The following is a 25267-nucleotide window of genomic DNA, read 5'->3' as shown; positions in this document are numbered from 1 at the left end:
AGATGTTTGTTCTGTTGAGAGCAAATGGAACGTCAGGAACGAGACTGTTTCTCATAAACATTGTCTTTGTGAGATTCACTGTAGACTGACCTTTATGAAACTTTACTCTCGTTTCTCTTCAGATTGCATGAAATTATGTAAAGATACATAACTAGACATGTGTGTATGAAAATATATATTACATATATTTTGTATATATGTAAAGATATACATATAAATGTGTATAAAAGTATAAATGTATAATTATATAATTTTTATGCGATAGCACAGTGGTAAGGCATTTGCCTTGTGTGTGGCCAGCCTGGCCAAGCTGGGTTCGATTCCTCCCCCGCTCTCAGAGAGCTTGGCAAGCTATTAAGAGTATCTCGCCAGCATGGCAGAGCATGACAAGCTACCCGTGATGTATTCAATATGCCAAACACAGTAGCAACAAGTATGACAACGGAGATGTTACTGGGCCTGCTCAAGCAAATTGATAAACAATGGGAGGACAGTGCTACAGTGCTATATAAATTAATCAGTTATTTAATCAAATTAAAGGAGTTTTGGGGTGGGATCTCCCATGCATTACTCAGAAAGCCTAGAATCTCTCCCAAGAATTCCCTGTCAGTCATCTGAAGTCTGTTGTAAATACATGTGTGTGTGGTGCTGCCTTGGCCCAGTGGTCTACTGGGCTTTACCCTGGCTTCCTCCAGAATGACTCACGGGGTCTCCAGGGCAACCACTGGGAATGTTGTCCTGGAGAGTGAGCTGAGATTGGCTGCATGCCAGACGCTGCCCTTACTCCTGTACTATTTCCTCAACTCCTTTAGCTATATATTTTTTGAAGGACTGGAGAATCTGTCTCATACTCATGTTTTTTTTTCCTTCTCAAACCCATTGTTATGTTTGACAAATGCAGGCATTTAACCAGTTTTGTGAAATAGAAAGTTTTTTTCTCAGTCAGCTTTCTTTCAATGTTTGGATCCACCAAGATGCTGGTGGTGCCTTAACTAAATAGAATTTTATGAGAAATGACAAAAGAATGGAATTTTATGTTAAATTTTTTGGGGTAACTGATCAATTTGTGTCTGTTTTCAATTTTTTTCCAAAATTTTATTTTATTAAAGCACTGTGAATTACAAGGTTATTCATAGTTGGATTTTGACATACAGTGTTCCATCATCAGTGTCAATTGCCCGCTACCAGTATTCTCAGATTCTCTCTCCTACCCCTGACCCCAGGCCCAGCCAGCTGTCTTGATAGACACACTTTAAATTTAGTTATAAAAGGTTGAGTCTTGCCATTTCAGTATTGTTGGCTCTGTGATCTGCATATTTAGCGCCATCATTCCTTAATAACATCAATGTACCTGAGCCTTCTTGACCCTTGACTTCATTGCTTCTCATCCATCTCTTCTCCCCTTCCCCTTCACTCTAGTTCTTTCTTTCTCCTACCTATACTCTGGGGCTAAGGGTGATCTAGGAAACACCTGACCCTCCCCACAACCGTTACAGTTCCTCATCCAGTTACTCTACATACTACATATTAATGATATCATACTGTGTTTTTCCTTCTTCTTGCTTGCTTCATTTAACGTATCTTTCAGTTCCATTCATGTTGCAGCAAGATACATGATTTCATTAATACAGCTGCATAGTGTTCCACTGGGTATATATACAACATCTTCATGATCCACTGTTCTGTTGGTGGACATACAGATTGATTCAAATCTTAGTTACTGTACTGAGTACTGAAATGAACAGTGGTGTGCGTACATCATTTTGAATGAATGTTTTCCTGTCCTGAGGGTAGATATGCAAAAGTGGAGTTGCTGAGTCATAGGGTCAAAATTTGTTTTTATATTAATCTATCATAATGTTCATGAGAGCAAAAATTCTATTTATTGTAAATGGTGTTACCGCTGATAAACGTAGTGATTAACACACTGTAATTTTTAAGAAGCATTTTATGAATGATTCAATTGGAAATCACAGCTGTATATCCAAAGAAGATAAGATGGTAAGTGTGTTTTTTTAATTTTTTTTACAAATTTTGTTAGAGTTATCTTCACCAGTTTTCATCTGCATTTTTCTCTATTCTTTGGGTAAGTTTTTAAAAAAATTTGATTAAATTATTGATTGCTTATAGCTTATATAAACATATAGCTATTGTTTATATTTATGTATTTATTAATACATAAATTAAATTTGGGCCAACAGCATGTGGTGATCCATATGCCACACCAGAGTAAGATGTGTGCAAAGCAAACATCTAACCCTATACTCTCTCTCTGATACTCCTCTTTGGGTAGTTTGAATGGATTGAAAGTTGACTTGATGCAGAGTGAAAATGCACTACTTTTTTGGAAACACTCTTCCTAATTCTGACTGTTACAGGTAATATTTGTGGATGTTTTGAGAGTTAATTCATACATTTGCTAAATATTTATGAAGCTTTTTCTATCATTGTCTTATCTAAATTTCCTGATCTTTCCTCTCCTCATTTTTGACAATCTCTGTCCAAATCTTGTAGACTTTCCTTGACCTGGTCTCTTTCATATTTTCTACTTATGATACCTTTGTCCTCACTGTAAGGGAAAGAGGGTGAAATAGGATACAAAGCTCAGGCTGTCATTAAAGGTTGAACTTAAGGTTTGGTCAACTTGTTGATCAAATAGGTTGATCAAACAAGATTCATCAAACATCAGTATTTGACAAAAATAACTGTTCTGGCCCTAAAGCTCAAGAATGAGGAGAGTTTGTCCTCTGCTTACCTTTAAAATTATTAATACTTTGTTTAGGTTGGTATACATGGTGGAGTGTGCCTCAGGGAACCAGACCCAAAGGATTTTATGGTTTATTCTGGCCTATAACCCGCTCTTTCTTCCGTTTTCTCTTTTCTATAAATATCCATTTTTGTGAATGTTAAGAGTGGATAGTTGTTTTGAAGATATGAATCTGCTATAGTTCAATCTGCTGACTTGTTGCAAATAAAGTTCTTTTTTGACTCTTCAATATCTTTCTTGGTTAATTGCCCTTGGAGCAGCAGTGGAACCAAACCTTCATGGTTACATTATTATTATTACTATTATTGTTATTGTTTTTAAATAGGTGTTACATCTGGCATGGCTTATCTGTTAGTAGGGCTATACCTGGTATAATTTTGGGGGTTACGTTGGGCTACAATTGAATATCGGTCTTTGCACATTCCAGATAGTTGTTTTACCACTTGAACTATCTCCCTGGCCAGCTTATGGTTTTTAGTAATATTTTTGAGTAAATAAGTGAACTAATGGAGAATGATGCAAATACAACAGATAATTTAAGGTACTCAGCAGCAGTTATTAGGTAGCATTCATAGATGAAAGTCATGTTTACTGAAGTTTGCTACCTGTAATTTCCTGTTTGGTTTCTGATAGCTACTGCTTTATATTTTTATGAGACAATTTTCTCTCTGAACATTAAAAAAGTATAAGAATTGATTTTAAAATTGCATAAAAGTTTTCTCTCAAATGGTCATACACCAAAGAATCTACAGCATCTATTTTTAAACCTAACTTGAGAGGAAAAATTGTCCTTCATATTTTCTATTTTTTCTGAGTCATTTTGTGCATAAAATTTCACAGACTGCACATTTTGAAGAGGGGAGAAGATATATTAGTTATGTAGAAAAAACTTATTAAAATTCAAATAATCAATTTTTATCATAAAATCTTATATTGTAACAAAAATACAGCATATTTTACCATTTATTCATTTAATAACTGAGAAGGATTTGCATGCATACTGTTCAGTACTAACATAGAAAATAGAAGAGAGGCAAATTTCATCATTAGTTCTTAAGGAACTGAGTTTTGGTGGAGGAAATGGATATAATTCAACTGGTATTAAGAAACACAAAAAGGAGATTGCATTTATGTCTTTTTTTTTAAATCAGAGACATATAATGATAAAAAGTGAAGTAACATTTCATTCAGAAAAAGCAAAACACAAAGAACATGAATATACAATTTATTTGAATAAAACATTGAAAAGTGGTGAATATCGGAAAAGAGAAGGAGTGGGCCTCTGAGATAGGAGTTATTTGCTTTGGGGGATTTAAAATGTCATATTGATGGTAACAGTTTGAATAAGGATGGCAATAAGAAAATAAGAAGGAACTCAAAGAGTTTGATACCTTTCAAACTTATAACTATAGTACGAGAAAGATTTGAAGTGGCCATCTGATAACGGAGTAGAGAGGACTAAGTGTGAGGTTTCTTTAACAGAAAACTGCATTTCTGTGGTTTTGAAGATGTTGGATGATTGCAGTGAAATTGTTGACTTCTTCAGCATCAGGATCCCCCCATCTCCCCACATCTTTACTGAAGTACAGTGACTCAAATACTGCTAATGATAGCTACATGCATACATCATTCTATCTGTTCTATCCTATATATGAGAGTGATCATTCTGTGTTTGTTCCATAATGCTTTTTTTAACCTCAGACTCAGACATTTTGCTTTTGTGTGTGTGGCGACTTTTCATCTTAATTCTTTCTTACAGAACATACAAAACTATTACAATATTATCTAAGTACTCACACCCACGGGAAGGTGTGATAATTTTACCTATATTGGTAGTGCTCGTAAAATATCCACTTGGGATAAATAAAATTTTCTTCATGATGTTAATGTACTAATTTTAATTGATATTAAATATCACTAATATTAAATGACTTTAAATGACCTTGTCTTTGGTAAAATAACAGGAGCATAAAATTTTTAGAAATCTTAACAGACATTCTATTCATCAAGATATATTCATATTGCAATGCAGTTCTTAGATCTATGAAGTAAGACACCAGCTTTAATCTATGGGACTGAAAAACTTCAGGAGTTTTTTGTCTCCCTATAAGGTTTCTCTTCACTACCACCAGAAGGAGCGAGCATAGTCAGTCCCAGTGACCTCGGAGTGAACCATTATAGCCGGTAAAATACTTTAACACATCAAATGCATGCACACTGGCATCACTGCAACCAGTGAAATTAACCAAATACAGCCAGGAACTCATGGTCCAGTTATTTCCCACCCATTTTCACAGCAGAGTGAAAGACTAAGGAAAGATCAGAAGACTGAACAATGAAAAGAGGAACAAGGAGAAGCTTAGCGTTACCCCTGGGCCCCATGCACTGTGCTTGCAGGAGTGTCTGTGCTGTTATTTTTTGTCTCCTTAAATAATCACTTTTCTGTGTCTACCTAGTGCTATTTCCCTTCATTTACCTCCTCTACCTTTTAAATAAACACTTGCTTGAACTGTTATATGTTCGCAATGAAATTTTTCTTGGGGAGATACAAGAATCAAGGGTCAGAGGGAAGTTTATGCCAGTGCACTCTGCTCATGCCTTTATAATTATTATGGTAAATATACAAACACACTAGACCCAATATTATCCTCAAAAAACCAGATAACTAATAGCCAGGATCTGAACTCTTCTCCTGGTTATGCTAGAAATATTTATAAAAAGTTGGATAAATTATTTATTAGAAAAAATAGGTAACATATTTACAAATATTTAAGTATCCCAGAGAAAGGAGCTAAAGTTTAGATAAGACAATAAAATAAAAATGAACAAATCTTAATAAAGTAATCCTTCCTTATAATTTTAGAATTTTTCAGATTACTTAGCTGTAGTAACCAGTTTATTTTAGCAATAAGAAGCTGCTGAAATACACTGTTTCAAATTACATGACTCTAGGATATTTTATTCATTGAAAACTTTTAATAATAATGGATATTTAATAACTAATGTCTATTGAGTAATCTTATGATTTAGGCAATGGTACATTGTCTCATAAAGAATCATGACTGTTCTGGTTTAAAGAAAATGAAATTAGCTCAGGGAGAAGTAGCAACAGATTTCAAATCATAAATGGTGAAGTTGGGATATGAGTATATCTGGAGATTGTATACTCACAATCATAATTTAATTTTGTAAAATCACAGCACATTTTGGTAAAATTGATGAATTTGAAATATTTTGAAAATTATTTCAGTAAATCCTTGCCTGCTGTTGACAAATGGTTCTTCTTAGTGCTTTTCATATTTCAGCAGTAAGTAAATTGCTTGGAATAGAGATGCTATAATAATAGTAGTTAAGTTGAGTTAAATATTTTAGTGTTAATAAAAATATTATTTTTCTAAAAAGGAGTTATTAGTTCTATTACTCTTAAAAATATATTTTGTGGATGAAACCATAGTACAGCAGTTAGGGTGCTTACCTGGCATGTAGCCAACCTGGGTTTGATCTTCAACACCACTTACAGTCTACAGAGACCACCAAGAGTAATCCCTGAGCACAGAGCCAGGAGCACTCCCTGAGTACTGGCTGGTGTGAACCCCCCAAACAAACACATTATATACATATATATATTTAGCTAAAATATGGAGCAAAACTTGCTTTTCTGGCTCAGACTGAGGGTGGCTAACAACTCAGAATTGAAATAAAGAGAAAAGTAACATACCTGGTCACAGAACTAAGCACCGAGATGTTAGAAAATATTGATATAATACTTTTTGCTTTCTTACAAACAGCGTTGTTACTAGACAAAAATGTATTTTTATTCGTCGTTAATTTGTATTCTTTTTAAAATAAACTATTACTACTCATGTTTTATTTGTTCCCTTTATACTACATTGAAATTCAAAATTGAGAGCATTATTAGGTATATTTTAATAACCAAGAGTTGAGGTGAAAATAACCCTAGTGGAAGGAAAACCGTGGAATTTCAGTTAATGTTTGACCTCTGTTCCCTGTGGTAACCATTAGAAAAATACTCCTTTTAAAATGTGAAGCCTAAACCCTTTTTTAAAATGTCACTAAGATAGGTATCCCCAGGTAATATAAGGAACCATGGTATTATTTTTCCTACCACTCATTCTCTTCTGAAGTTGGAAAAAAGTTATGAAGTAATTTTGTGATAGCAACTGTCACAGCTTTCAATTCAAGTCTCAGAAATCCCGTTACCAGGAACCTGGCAGGCTTTTATATGTTCTTTTGAAGCAAAATAGAAAATCAGCATCTATCATTACATTGTCTTCCTACTGTTAGTGCTTTTATTTTCAAGTTTTCTATTCTATTTAAGAATTTGCCTTATTATATTTAGTATTTTCAGACTTTTTCAGGAAGCTGATAGAATGTGTTTCCTCCAAAGTTTCCTGTGTTAAAAAATGAGCATGTACCGGTACCAAATATAATCTTGAATTCACAAGAGTGAAATGGAGGAAATCTCCTGGAAGTGCAGAGATGTGTCTAAGAGAGTTTTATTCCATGACAATCTGTGAGAGAACTCATTCTGCAAACCCATTCATTAGTTCTCAAGCTACTGCAGTGTGTTCATTAAATTTTTAATGAATTTTAATAATATACACAATTCCAGTTCATTTTCTTCATGAAGAAATTTGGGGAGCAAAATCACAGCTTTAATAATGATAAATCTGGAGTTGGTATGTAGTTCAACAGTAGAGCACTTGGAAGGATGAGCACCTGGATTTGATCCCAAGTACCACACATACACACAAATTACTAAGCCCCTAATTTCCAATGGTTAAATCATTCTTTCTCTCAAAACATTATTTACTTGCCTTCCCCATTTCTACCTGCGCCCAATTGATGACTGGATACATGGACTAGTAATCTGTACCAGATTAAAAAGATATAGGTGCTTAAAAAGATAAAGGTGCTCACAATGGAGACGTTACTGGTGCTCGCTGGAGAAAATCGATGAACAACAGGAGGACAGTGCAGTGCTACAGTGCTTAAATCAGGTGGATGAGGAAAACATGTACAGATTTTACAGGCTGAACAATTATCAAATAAATAATTTAATTTATTTCCTTTTATTTAAAGTTTCTATTTCCTTAATTAAAAATATTTTAGGCATCATGCTGTACAATAATGTTAGTGGTAGGGTAAGCTCAGTTCCAAAGACCGGTTTTAGGTTCAATTGCCTTTCACCATATGTTTTTCCCTTACTCTGCTTCTTTATATCTCGTTTTTAAGACATCTTTTTGTATCTGTCTCTCTCCTGATTGACTTCACTCTGTATGATATCTTCTCTCTTCCTTCCATATAAAGAGAAATTGCATTATTTTATTTATATCATATATAAATATGTATGATACACATATGCATCTCTTTATTCATTATCTAGATCCTTGTGTTATTTCTAGATCTTGGAAACTGTGAATAGTTATGCCCTTTGGAGCACAATGTCTTTTTGAAATACTGTCTTTCAGCCTTTGAGTTGGATGCCAAGAACTGCTGAGTCCTATGGACCTAATTTTAAAGGGAGCAGTAACTTAACTGGTCATTTTTTTCCCTAATTGGAGCTTTTCTACTGATTTCTATGTCAAAAGAATCGTAATAAAGTGAATGTGGACCCTTGCATTCGTAAGCAATCTTCCTTTTCTTCTCAAAAGTGATTACATAATGACAATATAGTATTAAGTTATAAAATAAGTTCGGTTATGATGAATTTTTGGTTTTTTCTTTTGGTGCAGAATTTGGATAATAGTAGTTTTTTTTTTTTTGAGAAAGGGGATTGTCGAAAAAACACTTTATCATTTACTTAGTCAAGACAATCACCGTTTTTAGCCTTAATCTACCTTAATTCTTCTCTGAAAAAAGATCCTCAGGATACGTGGAAAAGGAAGTTAAGGGGATAAGATATTTTATTATTATTAATGCCACCCTAAAACACCCCTATCAATCAAAAATTAATTTAAACTGATCAATTTAAAGGTGGTAAAAGAGTAGAATGAAAGAGCTTAGGCAGGTGACAACAAGGTGGAAAATGTAACATTTCAATTCTATCCCTAATGTTGTGGTGATGTTATTGTGTGTGATATAATGTTCATCTCAGTTAATTATGTTCTTACTTACTTCAAGATACATAGTTGAATAGTTTTACATGTATGTTCTAATGAACATATTGCAATTTTTCTCATTCTTATAATCAGAAGGGAGATCATTGAATTATTGTGTAGTGTACATTCTAAATTCTCTATGAAAATTTAAAATGCTTTGTCATTTTGAGATCCCATGTCATTTTGAGATTTCCAGTGAATGAAGAATCCCAATTTTCCATGTCTGAGAATCTCTGGAGTTATATGACCAAATTATCTTTTTTTAAAACTTATGCATAAAATACGATGTCTCACTGATATATTCTATGAATTCTTATCAGGATGAATGGCCTGAATTTCACTATTGTTGCTGGCTATTTGTAGTCTTTGATTATTTTTCTATTATCATGTTTTGTATAATTTGTATTTGAATTATCGTTGATATTGTATAGCAGGATGTATCCTTGCTTTCAAACGTTCTATGTGGTGCCAGCAGGACAGTATGGTGAGTCTGAGGCTTGCCTTGATCTCAAGCTCAGCATCACTTATTTACCCTGAGCACTAGGGGTAAGCCTGGACCACAAAGCAAGGAGTAAGCCCTGAGCACCACTCAGTGTGGTGCAAAAAACAAAACAAAACAGAAACCAACAACCTCTCCATGTATGTGTAACATACTCTAACTCTACTTACTACCAAAGACTCAGTGCCTTTCTAACACTGAAAATATCCTTCTTCTGACTCCTCTTGCAATCTTTTCTTTTCGTACAGAAAACCATAGTTTTCAGTGATTCTGGGTTGGTTTTAGTTGTTTCTAAATCATTTTACTTTTGTCAGTTATATTTTATATATAAGTAAAATAATAATTATTTTCACTTTCCTATTTGTTTAATTTAACATAATCACCTAATGATCCTTTCATTTCCCCCTAAGATCCATATGATTTTAATGACAGAATAGTATTCCATTGAATATGAACATATAGAGCTCCTTCATGAAATCATTCATGGATGAATTTTTATGTTGATTTGTGTTTTGGTTAGTGCAAATAGTACTGCTATCTGCAAAGGGATGCAAGTATATTTATGAATCATTTTATTTATGCTTTAGATGAATAACTATATACTTTTATGGTTTTTTTCAAGTCTGACTTTCCAGATTTTCCAGCATCATTCACTGAAGAGATTTTTCTTCCTCTATTGTATATTCAGGACTGAAGTCCCACAGAGCCCAGGTAACGCAAATCTTTGTGACCTTGGACTCTGAACTCAATGGGACCCAGAAGCAGAGATCCTCTGCCTGCTTCCACCAGTTTCCGGTGACCCAGAGGTCACACCCATAAGCCATACCCTGCCGGCACCAGATAATCTCCTCATCAACCACCCTCCAGAATTCACAGCTGATGCTCCCAGATGGGAGTATAAAGTGAGGCCCCAATAACCATGCCACCGGACTCTGCGCCAGGCTGTTTTCACTTGGGGTGCCCCAGAGGGGGGCGAGCGAGAGCCCTCCCCGCCCCAAGGGACCCAGCCCTGGCAGTGGACCTCCACTACCAACCGCCACCACACTCCAGGCCACTTTCTGGACACATCATAAGACACTTCCTACCCATTTTCCATAATTATCACACCATGTTTGATGGAGTTCAGACAGTAGGCAACAGATCAAAAAGAGATCATATATATATATATATATATATATATATATATATATATATATATCATGGGCAGAGCCTGGCAAGCTCCCTCTGGTGTATTCAATATGCCAAAACCAGTAACTATAACAGGTCTCATTCCTCTGACCCTTAAAGAGTCTCCAATCATTGAGAAAGACGAGTAAGGAGAGGCTACTAAAATCTCAGGGCTGGGACAAACAGAGATGTTACCGGTGCCTGCTTGAGTAAATCGCCAAACAACGGGATGACAGTGGTTGTATATTAGTTCTTTCATAATAATATTAAATGTATATGGATATATTTATGGAAAATCTATTCCTTGGTCTCTCTGTGTTTTTACACTCAAGGTATGCTTACTATTTTAATTGCTATTGTTTTGTAACGTAGTTTTAAGTCAGGGAGTATGAGGCCCTCATTTTTATTCCTTTTTATCAGAATTGTTTTGACTACAGGAGGGGATGAGATGCCTGGTATGGGAGAGAGCAGATAAATGGAACCCCCCACTCAGGCAACTCTGTCTTTGCCCCCTTGCCTATGCCAAGACAGGTAGTAGTACAGCAGGCATTGCATCCACGTGCACACAGCCATGGCCAGAGACTGAGAAAGGTTCAGGAGATGGGAGGTGCAGGGGTGCTGTTCTAGAGAGGCCCAGAGACAGGTTACAGAGAAGCAGTCCCAGAGAGGGGGTCCGGGTAACAGGGTCCCAGCTACAGATTCCAGAGTAGGAATGTATATGCTGAATGGAGGATGGTGTAGGGACAAGACCAGGCCCTCATACTCTGGATACAAACATGTTGTACACTGGACCAGGAATGAAGGACAAGATGATTGACAACATACGTGGTTCAAAGGAAAAGCCTGGCTATTGGCAGAGGAAGCCAGAATCATGTGCTTGAATTGTGTAATAAACTTTATCTTCTTAAAAGTGTCAGAGTTTTGTATGCAAATATTTCATACAATACTCAAAAATTTACGAGCTCGGGAATAAATCCACTTTTACACTGACAGTGCCATAGAAATTTAGAAATTGTTCTTTTGCTTAAAAATGCTATTGGTATTTTAATAAGATGATGTTAACTAGATTGCTTTAGGTAAAATGCAGATTTTAATATTTGCTCTCTTTTTTGTTTTAATTTTTTTTAAAAAACAACAGTATTATAGTTTTCTGTGTATGGATATTTCACTTTAAAAATTATTTCCAGGTATTTTATCTTTTTTGATAGAACTGTAAATATTTTAAATCAAGATCACCACATAGAAAATTAACAGACATTGCCAGATAGAAAATTTTGCTGGGTGTAAATGTTGGAGAAAAAGGCAGTGTCTATGTGTGACTTGCTTTTATCTTAACTCACAGTTATATAGTTTTGTAATTTTTTTTTTGCTATTATATCATCAGCCCTATCTCTTTCTAGTAGTGATGCAATAAATTTTTTATAGTTTTGTTTTTGCTACCGTTTTTCTGTTTCAAAATTTTTGGAGTGAGGTGGGAATTTCACTTACATAAATTATAGCACACCTATACCAACAATTCATGTAACTTGTTATTATATTTATCTTTATCTAATTTTGTTCCTCAATTCCAAATTTATAGTCATACACTCCCTGTCATCTCCACCAGAGACCCTCATATAATATATCATTATAAATATTTATAGATGTTTATCTATAACTTTACGACTAAAGATATGCATTATGTTATATTGTCTAAAATAGGTATAATACTGGCAGTTACCTTGGTAATAAAATTATGAATTATTATTGGTATTTTCAGATAGACTTGCATTTTTAAAATATACTAAATTTTTCTTTAAAACGGTTTATTCTGCATAGTTCAAATGGAGCAAATAAATAGGCATAGTATTTCATACCCTTTGGGTTTTTATTTGTTTTAGTTTATTACTTTCCCCAGATATTTCTGTTAATAAAAAAATAATAAGCATTGATGCTGAGAGAGAGAATTCTGCTGTGTTGTTAATAAAATCTTTTACACTTGAGAGAGGTAAAATACCTACAGTTTTAAATACAGAAGATTTTATTCCCCCAAAGTCATAGATACAAAGCTAAGAAAAATTGTTACAGAATAAATTTGGCCAGTCACTAGGAAATAACTGTTGAAATGATTATTGGTTACTCAGTTTAAACTATTTTCTGAGTATATTTTAGTAAGTTCATCATTAGATGGATTTAGAATTTAAAAAATTGTGGGATTTTTCTTTTTGGTAAGATAACTTTTGTAAATATAAACTGAAAACTTTTCCATAGAAAAATGTCCTTGACTGCCTGACTATAATGAGTCTCATTTTCAGCTAAAAATAGAAGGGCATACCTTTCCTCCCCCTCCCAACGAGACCCCGAGTCACTGCCTACAAATGGCCTCTCCGGCTCCTGATGGAGCAGATTAACGGCCATGATCCCAGAGACTCAGAAACAAATCTCGAAACCCAGCAGCTTTTGGAAGAAATGCATCCAGACCGCATACAAGGTGACCGCCACCTCAGAGCTTATTGGAAACCCAGGCATGAGCTGGTGGTGACGGGGTAACTGCAGTCTCATGGGAAAGGGGACTGTACCAGCTCGTTCTTCATGCACTACCGAGGTCACGAGTTGCCCCCCATGAGCGGCTCTCTGGCACGGCCATGGCTTCAGAGGCAAAAGGACTTAATCCATAGCCTGGCAGCTTGTGGCAGAAAAGTGAATGGACCATGCATTAAACTACAGCACCATACTTCCCCTGGAGGGAAACGGGTAGCTTGCCAGGCTTTGCCGTGTGGGCGAGATACTCTCGGTAGCCTGCCTGGCTCTCCGAGAGGGGCGTAGGAATTGAACTTTGGTAGGCCACGTGGGCCGTGTGCAAGGCAAACGCCTTACCCACTGTGCTATTGCTCCAGCCCCATGGTGTAATGGTTAGCACTCTGGACTCTGACATAGCTATATTGAGGTATAATTTATTTGTTATTCAATATACCCATCTCTTCTCTCTTCTCTTCTCTTCTCTTCTCTTCTCTTCTCTTCTCTTCTCTTCTCTTCTCTTCTCTTCTCTTCTCTTCTCTTCTCTTTCTTTCTTTCTTTCTTTCTTTTCTTTCTTTCCTTCTTTCTTCCTTTCATTTTAAACATTATGATTTGTGATACAGATGCTGAAAGGTTATTATCTATATCCCTTTACCTGCTTTCAACACTCAGTTCTCATCCAGAGTGATCATTTCTAACTAGTATGAAACTAATATATAGGGAAACGGGCCAGGTGGGCTGTTCAGTGGTTGGTCAATGGTGTGGGAGGTGGAGGGTCGTTAAGATAGACGAGCGTCCATTTGACAATACCAGGCATCTTTCTTTTTTTTTATTATAAAATTTTTTAATAGTGAGACATCATGAGGTACAGTTGCAGACTTACACATTTTTGTGCTTGGGTTTCAGTTATACAATGATCAAATACCCATCCCTCCACCAGTGCCCATTTCCCACCACCACAGATCCCAGTATCCCTCCCACCCCCCATCCCCCGCATCCCACCCTGTCTCTGTGGCAGGGCATTCCCCTCTGTTCTCTCTCTCCTTTTGGGTGTTGTGGTTTGCAAAAGTGATAGTGGGTGATAGTTTCCTATTTTGTTACTTTATGTTCCCCAGATGAATGCAATCTTTCTATGCCTATCCCTTTCTGAGTCATTTCGCTTAACATAATTCTTTCCATGTAGTACCACTTGTATGTAAATTTCGTGACTTCTTCTTTCTAACAGCTACATAGTACTCCATTGTGTAAATGTACCAAAGTTTCTTTAACCAGTCATCTGTTCTTGGGCACTCCACAGTGGAGCAGGGTTTTGGCAAAGGATAAGGAGGAGATTACTCTGTGTAAAAATTTCTACTAGAGATGTGACACTTCTGTTTGTTACTTAACCACTTGGTAGGTTTGATTACTGCTGTTTGATTACAGAGACTTGGGAAAGATGAGATGGGGGGAATGGATCAAACATCTTTCATCTATTCAAATGCCATCGATGACAGCAAAAATAAACCTTTGTCTGAGATATGGGAGAGTAAGTAGTTAGCACCGGCCTTACAAATTTGACTGCTTGAAGAACTTCACACAATTATTTTCAGAAAGGGAGATTCCCTCCATGTCCCAGGGGGATATACACACATATATGTATATATAAATAGATAGATATTTGCATTATAACCCACACAGAACACTTGCATTGTGAGGAGTATTGATACAGGAGAAAGTTAATCATAATGGTCACTAGTAGTAACTCAGAACTTCATAAAAGTAAAGTAAAGTAAAGGCCCTCCTGTTGATCATCAATTTGCTCGAGTGGGCCCAGTAATGTCTCCATTGGAGACTTTGTTGTTACTGTGACTGGCATATCGAATACTCTCGGTAGCTTGCCGGGCTCTCCGAGAGGGGTGGAGGAATCGAACTCGGGTCGGCCCTGTTGGCTGCGTGCAAGGCAGACGCCCTACCCGCTGTGCTATCGCTCCAGCCAAGAACTTCATGCATTTTATTATTTGTGTTTTACAAATACAAATTCGGGGCAGGCTATCGAATGTGGGCAGGCTACTGAATGTAACCTGCCCACACGGCAGAGTCTGGCAAACTCCCCGTGGTGTACCCAATATGCCAAATACCAGTAACAATGATGGATCTCATTCTCCTAACTCTGAAAGAGCCTTGAATATGGCACTTTTTAAAAAAATCTCAGGGCTAGGACGAAGGAGACGTTACTGGGGCCTGCTCGAGGCAATCGACGAATAACAGGATGGTCATGATCGTGATCGTGTATTACAACAATCCAGTGGTATATCAAACTCAATTTCAACTCTGATAGAGTTTCAATATCTACAACTAGATCATATTGGTTGACCTAGTGGGTAGGAACTAAGGTCTAGGTGAGTATAAATCTAAATGACATAATTTTTTGCCTTTATAAATAATTCCAAATATCTCTTTGTAGGGTGTTTATGTCAAACTTTTTAGTGACTTGCTGATTATCTTAGTTTTTTTTGTGTATATGTTTATGTGTCTCTGTATGTGTGTGTCTAATATTTGATAAAATTTGGTGATAAAATTAAAACTTGAGTAGCCTATTCTCTTATATGTTTTGTATTCATAAAATCCACATATATTTATATGGCACTGTCTGTGGCACTGTCCTCCCATTGTTCATTGATTTGCTCGAGCTGGCCTGGTAATGTCTCCATTTTGAGACTTGTTGTTACTGTGTTTGGCATATTGAATACTTCACGAGTAGCTTGCGAGGCTTTGCTGTGCGGGCGAGATACTCTCGGTAGCTTGCCGGGCTCTCTGAGAGGGGCGGAGGAATTGAACCCAGCTCTGCCGGGCCAGCTGCTTGCAAGGCAAATGCCCTACCTCTGTGCTATGGCTCCAGATCATATATTTATATGAGTAAGCTAAATATTTAGAGCTAATAATTTATCTCTGATAAATATTAGTCAGATAATAGGGATCAAATTATTCTTTTATGTCTACGTGCTTGACATATATGCTCTTACTTGCACAAAAATAAGTATAGCAAGAAAATATGGAAAGCTTGACATTAGGTTTCATGTAAAAATGACTGATCTTCAAGGAATTTTCTATTGCAGAGCGACTCTCACTGATGCAAAGACCAGAACCCACCTGCCCTCCATGGGAACCCTTTTGGGGAAACATACTTCCCCTTCCTTTCTATTGAGTGCACATATAATTTTCTAGGATTCTTTCCATGAAATCTTTCTGTGTGCTTTCACCAGGGCCTTGGTCCAATTTGTGGCTGAAAATATTAAAGTGGTTGCTTAGGAACTCTGAATTTGGAAATTTATGAGTTTTTCGAGGTTGCACTGAAGTGTAGGGATAGCATATGGTGATCTGACATGGTTTGTTCTCTAGCCAAGGAGAGGGATAGCCTTTTGCAATCTCTCTAATTATTTCATGGCACTTTAAGATGCCAAGCTGAATTTTAGAAAATAGCAAGGCATCAGGGTGAATGAAAATTAGAATGTACTTTTTGTTTTGAATATTGTTAACCAAATTATTTGCTTTTCATTTTATTCTAATTAATTGTAATAGTTTAAGGAATATCAAGTAGAGGATAAATTTTATCTAAAGCATAGAATTAAAGTCTTGGCTGAAATAGAAATGATGCAAGAATGATTGTTATTATGGAAAGGAAAAGATGTTTATATGGAGTAGCAATTTTATTACAAAACTTATCAGAGAAGATTTCACATTTACTGAGCTTTAAATATATGAAACTACTATACAGGTGAAGACAAATGGGCGAGGACATTAGAAAAGGGCACAGTCTGAAAAATGACCAGGTAAAATATTTTTACTTTTTCTTGCCAGCGGGTAGGGTGTTTGCCTTGCACGTGACCGACCTGGCAGACCTGGGTTCGATTACTCTGCCCCTCTTGGAGAGCCTGGCAAGCTACCGAGAGTATCTTGCCCGCACGACAAGTTGCCTGGCAAGTTCCCTGTGATGTGTTCAATATGCTAAACACAGTAACGACAAGTCTCACAATGGAGACATTACTGGGCCCGCTCGAGCAAATCGATGAACAATGAGAGGACAGTGCAGTGCAGTGCTTGCTTTTTGGGTCACACCCAGCAATGCACAGGGGTTACTCCTCGCTCGTGCACTCAGGAATTACTCCTGGTGTTGCTGGGGGGACTGTATGGGATGCTGGGAATCGAACCCGGGTTGGCTGCCTGCAAGGCAAATGCCCTGCCTGCTACGCCATTGCTCCAGCCACTGTTTTTACCTTTTATGGAGGTATTTGAGCCACACCTGGTGATGCACAGCAGTTACTCCTGGCTTTGCATGCACAGTGATCACTCCTGGCAGCACTTGGGGGTTCATATAGGCTGCGGGGAATCCAATCTAGCTAGGCTGCATGCAGGACAAGCGCTCTACCTGCTGTACTATCTTTCTGGCCTTGATGCTTTTAAAAAAATAGGGGGTGTATTTTAAGAGCAGTGTCATTGCAATGTAAACTGCCGGTTATGATTAACAAGAGTGCTGCTAGTGTTTTTTCTTGTTCTACTGCCTCCTTATCCATCATCTGATGAGTGAAAGATGATTCCAATTCAACATACACAAGGTCAGCTCCACATCATCCACTACTGCTTCCTGGACCGTCCCTGGCTTCTTCTCTCCAAAACTCATGTTTTTATTAACCTATCAAAAACAAATACAGAAAGAAATGAAAATTATTATTGACATGACCTCTTTCTTACCTTACAAGCTAAGCTAATCTATCACAAAATCTTACACACATGTCTAGTTTAGTTTTCCTCTTGAGTATGTTTATTTCTCAAATATGTTTATTTTCATTTCCATGAACCAGACTTTCAGACAGATCATCTACTGCCAGATCTATTTCAGCAGGCATCTGACTCATCTCTCTTTTTACTATATATCTTTGCTTCTTTTCACTGTTATGTGGTAATTTTTTTAGATGTCAAGATCAAAGCATTTGTTGAATACTCATAATGTACTACATATCACACAAATATATTAATTTTCTCCTTTACTTTCTATATAATCCTATGTATCAAGATCTGTTACTATTTCTTTTTTATAAATGAAGAAATTGAAGTGGGTTGGGAAGATTTAGGCAAAGGCATATCCCAGTTTACATATGTTGAAAAACCTTATGATACTATATGATATAGTATCCAGATCCTATGTTTTATATCATTGTATTAAATTTTATCTCAGTATAGATAATTAATTTTATTTATTTATAGAATGGGTAAATTAAGATCAAGTAGATAGTTAACAGATGTTATTGTGGCCACAGAGAATGGAATGGGCTAGGAAAAGATTTAAAGTAGAGTAATTCCATTAGAATGTAAAAGAAGTTGCCAAGGAGATTAAGGAAAAAGTTATAAGAGGAGAGTTTGAGATTCTTTCAAATTCTAGATGGGATGTACTAGTCTAATCTCTATTTCCAATAAGTTACAGCAATCTCAGATTTGATAATAGCACTGTAGCACTGTCCTCCCGTTGTTCATCGATTTGCTCGAGCAGGCCCAGTAACGTTTCCATTGTGAGACTTTTGTTGTTATTGTGTTTGGCATATTGAATACCTCACGGGTAGCTTTGCTGTGTGGGCGAGATACTCTCAGTAGCTTGCCGGGCTCTCTGAAAGGGGTGGAGGAATCAAACTTGAGTCGGCCAGGTCGGTCGCATGCAAGGCAAACGCCTTACTTGCTGTGCATTCACTCCACTTTATACATAGACTGAGTACCCAGTTAAATTCTTTCAAGACAGGAAATTATTTTCTTCACCATCTTCAATTTCCATCCTCACTTTACCGAATATGATTGAGCTATGAAAGTGATTACTTTAAACTTCTATTTATAAGACTAAATATAATCAGGAAAGTGCTAAAATAATATATATTTTCCTTGAAAAACTTTATTACTTACATGACCTTAGACAGAAAAATCAGTGGATATATTTTAATTTTAACTTTAATTTAAAATTAAATTGCCTTTAATCTTATTCATTCTCTTTAGTTTTGGTCAGCATTAATGGTTCAAATACCCCAAAAGAATTTTCAATTTTGATTAAATATAATCACACACATATCAGTGGGAAATGGAATGGTATACAATTTTAATTATTTATGTAGCTCTCTTGTAATAAATATGTTGTATTGGAACTGTCTTACTAAAGGCATATATATGTGGGTATTAGTTATAAGATGCTTTTATTAAATAGAATTTATCCTGAGATTTTTATTTTAATATATATATATGGCAGTGTATAAGAGTTAAATAAAATGTGATGAGAGATTGCTTACAATTTTCATTTCTATTAGAAATATCACAAATTTGCTCATTTAAACAGGGTTTGAGAGGAGATTGAAAAATCTATTGATAACAAGCATATTCAATGAACACACAAGGAAATATAATCATAGAAAACATTGAAGATATAATTCCTGCAAAATGTTATGGAGTTTTGCTGAGTGTGTAGGACCTACATTTCCTGAAAATGTAGGGTCCCTCTGTGCATTATTTAACTTTCAAAGCAATGTAGTGTAGAAATAGAGTTACAGAGAAAATTCTTTTTAAGAGAGAATCTGGGGAGTAATATAGAAGGAGAGAATGGTAATGGTAGGGATATTTATTCTATGTTTTTCTCTGTAAATGCATATTACTAGAGCAGAGAGAACATTCAACTAGCATCTGTAATTATTCTATTAGCATAAACTTCATCAGAGAAAAGTAAATTTTAAAAGCTTATAATTCACGTTTTTATATTTTGCATCGATACTTGATGCTTGTATTTCTTTCTTTAGCTATAGATCATTTATTCATAATTGCATATTATTGCATATATTATTAATAATAGCATATTATTAATGATATCACTGAGGTGATTAAAAATAACACCTCATATATTTCTGGTAAATTTTTATGTGACAGAAGTAGCACTGTAGCACTGTCCTCCCATTGTTCATTGAATTGCTCAAGCGGGCCCAGTAACGTCTCCATTGTGAGAGACTTGTTATTGTGTTTGGCATATTGAATACATCACGAGTAGCTTGCCAGACTATGCTGTGTGGGTGAGATACTCTCGGATTAAAAATAACAATAAATAAAATGAAATATTTCTGGTGACATGCTTTATGTGACAAAAGTAGCATTGTAGCACTGTCCTCCTGTTGTTCATTGCTCAAGTGGGCCCAGTAACCTCTCCATTGTGAGACTTGTTGTTACTGTGTTTGGCATATCGTATACGTCACAGGTAGCTTGCCAGGTTTTGCCGTGCAGGCGAGATACTCTCGTCAGCTTGCCGGGCTCTCTGAGAGGGGCGGAGGAATTGAACCCGGCTCAGCCAGGCTGACTGCATGCAAGGCAAACGCCCTACCACTGTGTTACTGCTCCAGCCCTGACAAAAGTAAGGGAAGAGAAATGTTTGGAGTTACAAAATAGTGATGGACAGTGTGGGTACATAAAACAGAGGACAGGAATCACAAGGTAAAAACTTGCAGTTATAAAAGCATGCTATTGTGATATAGTGTACAGAGTGGTGACTAACGTTCATAATACTCTATTGTATATTTGAAGGCTGCTGGAAACATGTATCTCTTTTACTGTTAACACACATCCACAACCAACTCTATATGCTACATAGTACAAAATTAAATAGAAACATTTTAAGATCGCAAATGTCTGAAAATATTGTTTGTATGTTTAAAAATTGCTTACATTTTTCACCATTCAATTTTTTTTTAATTTAGTGTTAAGTTTTAACTTTATTTGCCATTTATTAATGTCATTAAATTTCTGTGGTTTAGTTGTCTATCTCTATATGCGTGTAATCAAAATTCCCCTGCTATTTCTGCTCTTGTCCCTTCAGTAAAACAGCCCTCCATCCAATTCCCCTTTCCTCCCTTAACAATATTGTTTCCACCAAGTCTAGGAATTAATTCATAAATGCTAAACCAGGGGTGCAGAAAGAGATCTCAGTAAAATCAAAAGCAGCTTCACATAGAGCAGCAAACACTGAAAACAGGTTAAAGGGAAAGAGGAAAGTAATCCAGGGAATTCAATGTCTGACATTAATTTGCTTTCAGTTTCAAATTGAGTATTAGTTTTAAAATTTAAGTGTAGCTGCAAGGTTACATGAAAGCAGAAATATGCTTAAAAATCAAGAAAATTAAAAAAAATCAACAAGCAACCAAAAACAAACAAAAAAAGAAATGAAAAAATCCAACAATATTAACAAAAAAAAAGAGAGATAATCAAATTAGCAATCCTTTTTTTTTTGGGCTTTTTGGGTCACACCTGGCTATGTTCAAGGCTATCTCTTGGCTCTGCATTCAGGAATCACTCCTGGTGGTGCTGAGGGGACCAGATGGGATGCTGGGAACCGAACCCTGGTCGGCTGCATGCAAGGCAAATGCCCTACCCACTGTACTATCACTCCAGTCCCCAGAATTAGCATTCTTAAAATCAAGAAAATCAATGCTTTTAACCATAAGGAAAATTAAAAAATCAAGAAAAAGACACAGTCAAGAAAAGTAAATTAGGGCCGTGTGTATATGACTCCGTGGTAAGTTTCCTGTTACACATGTGTGAGTTCACAATTCAATCCTTACCCGAACACCCCCCGCATCACTGAATGTAGTTCTCTGGCCCTCATCACAGCAAAAAGGTATAAGAACTAAAATTTCAGGATATTTTGAAAACAGCATATCATCATCCACTGAATATTTTTGTATTCATTAAACACAAGTTGTATGAAATAAGTTTATATAAGTCATGAATTCATGCAGTTTTTCTTTTGAAATACTCAGAAGTAGTAGATATATTTCTTCAATATGGTTTGCTAACACCTCAGTATTAAAAAACGACTCTCAAAAATTAACAGTACATTTTTCAATACTGACATCAGTCGCTGTCACTGTCCTCCTGTTGTTCATCGATTTGCTCGAGCAGGCACAAATAACGTCTCACAACAAATTGTGAGAGTTGTTGATACTGTTTTTTGGCATATTGACTATATCACGGGTAGCTTGCCAGGCTTTGCCGTGTGGGTGAGATACTCTCGGTAGCTTGCTGGGCTCTCTGAGAGGGACGGAGGAATCGAACCTGGGCCGACCAGGTTGACCCTGTGCAAGGCAAATGCCCTACCTGCTGTGCTATCGCTCCAGCCAACTGACATCAGTATGTCTATTTATACTACTCTTTTTTTCTGCTGGATTTTTATAGAATCTTAGGTCAAGTTTTATATATGATAAGAAACAACTGAATTCTTTGATCATTATAGAAGTTCCAAAGTTGTTTTGTACCTACATTGTTGCAAACATTGCTTGTGCAGGCAGAAACCAATCTATTATTCTATATAAACCACGTTCAGATAAATATTCACAAATATAATCTGCTTAGAAGTTCCTGGTAACACTCTTCAATTGACCAGGTCATAAGTGGGCAGTTTGAAAAAATGAGATAAAAAATGAAATGATGCTCATTTAAAAGTTTGCAATATATCCTGATACTCATTCCAGATGCCTGTGGTTCAGAAATATATTTTTGGCAGTCTTCTACGAAGTTGAAAAAACATTGCACTGTGGGTTTCTCAGAAACATTTGCAATTTTTCTCCTGTGTGTCTTGCTAGTAGCAACTTCTAATCAGCAGGAAACAGAGAACATGAACAACTTATCCATTAAGTGAGTCATATAGGTAAGCAAAAGAGAACAAGGCTTGCTGATGCTTAAAGTGATATTTTTACATTTTACCATGGATTATTTCTTGTAACTACTTTTTTGTTGTTGTTGTTTGCTTTTTGGGTCACACCCGGCAATGCACAGGGGTTACTTCGGGCTCTGCACTCAGAAATTACTCCTGGCAGTGCTCAATTGAACCCGGGTCAGCTGTGTGCAAGGCAAATGTCCTATCTGCTGTGCTATCACTCCAGCCTCTCTTTTAACTATTCTAATGTATGTTGAACTGGAAGTTAGTTTAATAGTGAGGCCACAAACCTCAACATTTTTAACATGACTTATTTTTTTTAAGATCTCAAAAATAGCTATTGGGCTAAAATTGCTTAATAACCAGCACTGCTTAAAAATAATTTTTTGAGATGAGATGTCAAAATTTTAAAATCACGTTTGAAAAATAAAAAATATATTTACATTTACCAATTAATGTGGAAATAAAGCTTAAAATCAAAGAATAATGCAACAAACACTCAATTGTAGAAATCCAAATTTTAAAGAATTTTTAAAAAGAAACTTTCTAAAGTGTAATTTAATTTGTACCATTGCCTAATTTCTGCATTATTTAGTGAAAAGTTTAAATTCATCTGAGTTGCAAAAATGTATATTAATCTGTAGGTAGCATTTAATGTCATCCTTGCCCTTCTCAAATACACTTCATTCAGCATGCACCTTCAAATAACAATAACACTTTCTAATATTATTAAAATTAAAATTAGGAAATGTAAAGTTAAATATGTAAAGGCCACACTAAAGTATCTCCAATTATCGTGGCTGGATCGATAGTACAGTGGGTAGGATATTTGCCTTACACGTGACTTACCTGGGTTTGATTCCCAGCATCCCATATAGTACCCCGAGCACTGGCCAGGAGTAATTCCTGAGTGCAGAGCCAGGAGTAACCCCTGAGGATCGCTGGATGTGACCCAAAAAGCAAAAAAAAAAAAATTCAATTATCAAAATAAAATTCCTAGTAGGACTTTTTGATCCAGCATGTATTAAGAATAGAATGTTCTTTTGTTGTTATTATGTTTTAGTCTCTAACAAATCAAATTGTTAATAGATTTATAAACAACAAATAAATTGTTAATAAATGGCTACTCAATCTAGCCTCAATTTATTATAACTGTCACTGTCACTGCCCTCCCGTTCATCAATTTGCTCGAGTAGGCCCAGTAACACTGTGAGACTTGTTACTGTGTTTGGCATATCGAATACGTCATGGGTAGCTTGCCAGTCTTTGCCGTGCATGCGAGATACTCTCAGTAGCTTGTGCTCTCCAAGAGGGGCGGAAGAATCGAACTCAGGTTGGCCATGTTGACTGTGTGCAAGGCGAACGCCCTACCCGCTGTGCTATCACTCCAGCCCCAATTTATTATAACCAATTTAATTAAGAGAGAACACCGTTTGACAGCATCTTAATTATCATTTTTTAAAATTTTTTAATTTTTATTAGTGCCAAACCAAGAGGTGCAGTTGTAAACTTACAAATTTTTGTGCTTGGGCTTCAATTATGCAATGATTAAGTACCCATCCCTCCACCAGTGCCCATTTCCCACCACCATGGATCCCAGTATCCCTCCCACCCCCGATAGCCTCTATCCCACTCTGCCTCTGTGGCAGGGCATTCCCTTTTGTTTTCTCTCTGCTTTTGGTTGCTGTGGTTTGCAAAAGAGGCATTGAGTGACAATCATGTTCAGTCTGTAGTCTATTTTCAGCATGCTTCTCCCATCCTGGGAGGATCCTCCCAACACCCTTTATGTGGTGCTCCCTTCTCTATCTGAGCTGCCTTTTCCCCTAGCAGACAGCATCTTAATTATATCTCAAAATAGATAGTGATTTCAAATTTGAAGAATACGTCTCACATGCAAGGTAAGATTTCATATGACTTAATTTAAGGTTAGATATGTTCTTGGGCAGGTATGCCAGAAAGATTAATTTTTGGTTCTCTTTCTAGAATATTATGTCAATGTTCTCCACTATTGGTAGTAAAAGTTTTGGTTTTGTAACTAAGGTGTTATCCTTAAGATTTATTTATTATACAAATTATTTTTAATAAGTAACTTGCAAGAAGGTATGGGAAGAAATAACAACTTATATGATGTTATTAGTTAATATCCATTGACTTTTAGTTTTTATTTAATATATCTCGGAGGATCACATTTTTCCTTTGGAGAACCCGGCAGGCTACCGAAAGTATCCTGCCCGCATGGCAGAGTCTGGCAAGCTTCCCGTGTAGTACTCAATATGCCAAATACCAGTAACAATGATGGGTCTCATTCTCCTACCCCTGAAAGAGCATTGAATATGGCTCTTTTAAAATCTCAGGGCTGGGGAGGAGACATTACTGGTGCCTGCTCGAGGCAATCGATGAACAACAGGATGATTGTGATCGTGATATCCCGGAGATGATTACATACAAATTCATAGAAATTTTCTTCATGCTTTCTTTAAAACTGCCATTCTGGGATGATGCTTTTAATACTG

This window comes from Sorex fumeus, unplaced genomic scaffold, assembly GCF_029834395.1.
Source record: "Sorex fumeus unplaced genomic scaffold, SorFum_2.1 ptg000002l, whole genome shotgun sequence".
NCBI classification, from domain to species: Eukaryota; Metazoa; Chordata; class Mammalia; order Eulipotyphla; family Soricidae; genus Sorex; species Sorex fumeus.
The sequence above is the reverse complement of the archived record's forward strand: the minus strand, read 5'-3'. Positions refer to the sequence as shown.